This window comes from Anser cygnoides, unplaced genomic scaffold (genome assembly GCF_040182565.1).
Source record: "Anser cygnoides isolate HZ-2024a breed goose unplaced genomic scaffold, Taihu_goose_T2T_genome scaffold_49_1, whole genome shotgun sequence".
Lineage (NCBI taxonomy): Eukaryota > Metazoa > Chordata > Aves > Anseriformes > Anatidae > Anser > Anser cygnoides.
This window is the reverse complement of record NW_027103072.1, coordinates 553004-557699: the sequence shown is the minus strand read 5'-3', so window position 1 is coordinate 557699 and position 4696 is coordinate 553004.

Here is a 4696-nt window from a genome sequence, read left to right as displayed (position 1 = left end):
TGAGTCCAGAGAGTGCACTGGCACCACTGGGGATGCACTGCAGTGACTCCAGAGACTGCACTGGCACCAATGGGGATGCACTGCAGTGAGTCCAGAGAATGCACTGGCACCACTGGGGATGCAGTGCAGTGACTCGAAAGAGTGCACTGGCACCACTGGGGATGCACTGCAGTGAGTCCGGAGAGTGCCCTGGCACCAATGGTGATGCAGTGCAGTGATCCAGAGAGTGCACTGGCACCTCAGGGGCTGCACTGCAGTGAGTCCAGAGAGTGCACTGGCACCACTGGTGATGCAGTGCGGTGAGTCCAGAGAGTGCACTGGCACCACTGGGGATGCACCTCGGTGAGTCCAGAGAGTGCTCTGGGACACCGGGGATGCAGTGCAGTGAGTGCAGAGAGTGCACTGGCACCACTGGGGATGCAGTGCAGTGAGTCCAGACAGTGCACTGGCACCACTGGGGATGCACTGCAGTGAGTCCAGAGAGTGCACTGGCACCACTGGGGATGCAGTGCAGTGAGTCCGGAGAGTGCACTGGCACCACTGGGGATGCACTGCAGTGAGTCCAGAGAGTGCACTGGCACCACTGGGGATGCAGTGCAGTGAGTCCAGAGAGTGCACTGTCAGCACTGGGGATGCAGTGCAGTGACTACAGAGAGTGCACTGTCAGCACTGGGGATGCAGTGCAGTGAGTCCAGAGAGTGCACTGGCACCACTGGGGATGCAGTGCAGTGAGTGCAGAGAGTGCACTGGCTCAAAAGGGGATGCACTGCAGTGAGCCCAGAGAGTGCACTGGCACCACTGGGGATGCAGTGCAGTGAGTCCAGAGAGTGCACTGGCACCACTGGGGATGCACTGCAGTGAGTCCAGAGAGTGCAGTGGCACCACTGGGGAAGCAGTGCACTGAGTCCAGAGAGTACACTGGCACCACTGGGGATGCAGTGCAGTGAGTCCAGAGAGTGCACTGTCAGCACTGGTGATGCAGTGCAGTGAGTCCAGAGAGTGCACTGGCACCACTGGGGATGCACTGCAGTGAGTCCAGAGACTGCACTGGCACCAATGGGGATGCATTGTAGTGAGTCCAGAGAATGCACTGGCACCACTGGGGATGCAGTGCAGTGACTCGAAAGAGTGCACTGGCACCACTGGGGATGCACTGCAGTGAGTCCAGAGAGTGCACTGGCACCACTGGGGATGCAGTGCAGTGACTACAGAGAGTGCACTGGCACCACTGGGTATGCAGTGCAGTTAGTCCATAGAGTGCACTGGCTCCACTGGGGATGCAGTGCAGTGACTCAAGAGAGTGCACTGGCACCACTGGGGATGCAGTGCAGTGAGTCCAGAGAGTGCACTGGCACCACTGGGGATGCACCTCGGTGAGTCCAGAGAGTGCTCTGGGAACACCGGGGATGCAGTGCAGTGAGTGCAGAGAGTGCACTGGCACCACTGGGGATGCAGTGCAGTGAGTCCAGAGAGTGCACTGGCACCACTGGGGATGCACTGCAGTGAGTCCAGAGAGTGCACTGGCACCATTAGGGATTCAGTGCAGTGAGTCCAGAGAGTGCACTGGCACCACTGGGGATGCAGTGCAGTGAGTCCAGAGAGTGCAGTGGCACCACTGGGGATGCACTGCAGTGAGTCCAGAGAGTGCACTGTCAGCACTGGGGATGCAGTGCAGTGAGTCCAGAGAGTGCACTGTCAGCACTGGGGATGCAGTGCAGTGAGTCCAGAGAGTGCACTGGCACCACTGGGGATGCAGTGCAGTGAGTCCAGAGAGTGCACTGGCACCACTGGGGATGCACTGCAATGAGTCCAGAGAATGCACTGGAACCACTGGGGATGCAGTGCAGTGAATCGAAAGAGTGCACTGGCACCACTGCGGATGCAGTGCAGTGAGTCCGGAGAGTGCCCTGGCATCAATGGTGATGCAGTGCAGTGAGTCCAGAGAGTGCAATGGCACCACTGGGGATGCAGTGCAGTGAGTCCAGAGAGTGCACTGGCACCACTGGGGATGCACTGCAGTGAGTCCAGAGAGTGCACTGGCACCACTGGGGATGCACTGCAGTGAGTCCAGAGAGTGCTCGGGGAACACTGGGGATGCAGTGCAGTGAGTGCAGAGAGTGCACTGGCACCACTGGGGATGCAGTGCAGTGAGTCCAGAGAGTGCACTGGCACCACTGGGGATGCAATGCAGTGAGTCCAGAGAGTGCACTGGCACCACTGGGGATGAAGTGCAGTGAGTCCAGAGAGTGCACTGGCACCTCTGGGGATGCAGTGCAGTGAGTCCAGAGAGTGCACTGGCACCACTGGGGATGCACTGCAGTGAGTCCAGAGAGTGCTCGGGGAACACTGGGGATGCACTGCAGTGAGTCCAGAGAGTGCACTGGCAGCACTGGGGATGCAGTGCAGTGACTCCAGAGAGTGCACTGGCACCACTGGGGATGCACTACAGTGAGTCCAGAGAGTGCACTGGCACCACTGGGGATGCACTGCAGTGACTCAAAAGAGTGCACTGGCACCACTGCGGATGCTCTGCAGTGAGTCCGGAGAGTGCACTGGCACCAATGGTGATGCAGTGCAGTGAGTCCAGAGAGTGCAGTGGCACCACTGGGATGCAGTGCAGTGAGTCCAGAGAGTGCAGTGGCACCACTGGGGATGCAATGCAGTGAGTCCAGAGAGTGCACTGGCACCACTGGGGATGCAATGCAGTGACTCCAGAGAGTGCACTGGCACCACTGAGGATGCACAGCAGTGATTCCAGAGAGTGCACTGGCACCACTGGGGATGCAGTGCAGTGAGTCCAGAGAGTGCACTGGCACCACTGGGGATGCACTGCAGTGACTCGAAAGAGTGCACTGGCACCACTGCGGATGCACTGCAGTGAGTCCGGAGAGTGCCCTGGCACCAATGGTGATGCAGTGCAGTGAGTCCAGAGAGTGCAGTGACACCACTGGGGATGCAGTGCAGTGAGTCCAGAGAGTGCACTGGCACCACTGGGGATGAAGTGCAGTGAGTCCAGAGAGTGCACTGGCACCACTGGGGATGCACTGCAGTGAGTCCAGAGAGTGCACTGGCACCACTGGGGATGCACTGCAGTGAGTCCAGAGAGTGCACTGGCAGCACTGGGGATGCAGTGCAGTTGAGTCCAGAGAGTGCACTGGCACCTTGGGGATGCAGTGCAGTGAGTCCAGAGAGTGCCCTGGCACCACTGGGGATGCACTGCAGTGAGTCCACAGAGTGCACTGGCACCACAGGGGATACACTGCAGTGAGTCCAGAGAGTGCACTGGCACCACTGGGGACGCAGTGCAGTGACTACAGAGAGTGCACTGGGACCATTGGGGATGCACTGCAGTGAGTCCAGAGAGTGCACTGGCACCAGTGGGGATGCAGTGCAGTGAGTCCAAAGAGTGCACTGGCACCACTGGGAATGCAGTGCAGTGAGTCCAGAGAGTGCACTGGCTCCACTGGGGATGCAGTGCAGTGACTCCAGAGAGTGCACTGGCACCAATGGCGATGCACTGCAGTGAGTCCAGAGAGTGCACTGGCACCACTGGGGATGCACTGCAGTGACTCAAAAGAGTGCACTGGCACCACTGCGGATGCTCTGCAGTGAGTCCGGAGAGTGAACTGGCACCAATGGTGATGCAGTGCAATGAGTCCTGAGAGTGCAGTGGCACCACTGGGATGCAGTGCAGTGAGTCCAGAGAGTGCAGTGGCACCACTGGGGATGCAATGCAGTGAGTCCAGAGAGTGCACTGGCACCACTGGGGATGCAATGCAGTGACTCCAGAGAGTGCACTGGCACCACTGAGGATGCACAGCAGTGATTCCAGAGAGTGCACTGGCACCACTGGGGATGCAGTGCAGTGAGTCCAGAGAGTGCACTGGCACCACTGGGGATGCACTGCAGTGACTCGAAAGAGTGCACTGGCACCACTGCGGATGCACTGCAGTGAGTCCGGAGAGTGCCCTGGCACCAATGGTGATGCAGTGCAGTGAGTCCAGAGAGTGCAGTGACACCACTGGGGATGCAGTGCAGTGAGTCCAGAGAGTGCACTGGCACCACTGGGGATGAAGTGCAGTGAGTCCAGAGAGTGCACTGGCACCACTGGGGATGCACTGCAGTGAGTCCAGAGAGTGCACTGGCACCATTGGGGATGCACTGCAGTGAGTCCAGAGAGTGCACTGGCAGCACTGGGGATGCAGTGCAGTTGAGTCCAGAGAGTGCACTGGCACCTTGGGGATGCAGTGCAGTGAGTCCAGAGAGTGCACTGGCACCACTGGGATGCAGTGCAGTGAGTCCACAGAGTGCACTGGCACCACAGGGGATACACTGCAGTGAGTCCAGAGAGTGCACTGGCACCACTGGGGACGCAGTGCAGTGACTACAGAGAGTGCACTGGGACCATTGGGGATGCACTGCAGTGAGTCCAGAGAGTGCACTGGCACCAGTGGGGATGCAGTGCAGTGAGTCCAAAGAGTGCACTTGCACCACTGGGAATGCAGTGCAGTGAGTCCAGAGAGTGCACTGGCTCCACTGGGGATGCAGTGCAGTGACTCCAGAGAGTGCACTGGCACCAATGGTGATGCACTGCAGTGAGTCCAGAGAGTGCACTGGCACCACTGGGGATGCAGTGCAGTGAGTCCAGAGAGTGCACTGGCACCACTGGGGAAGCAGTGCAGTGAGTCCAGAGAGT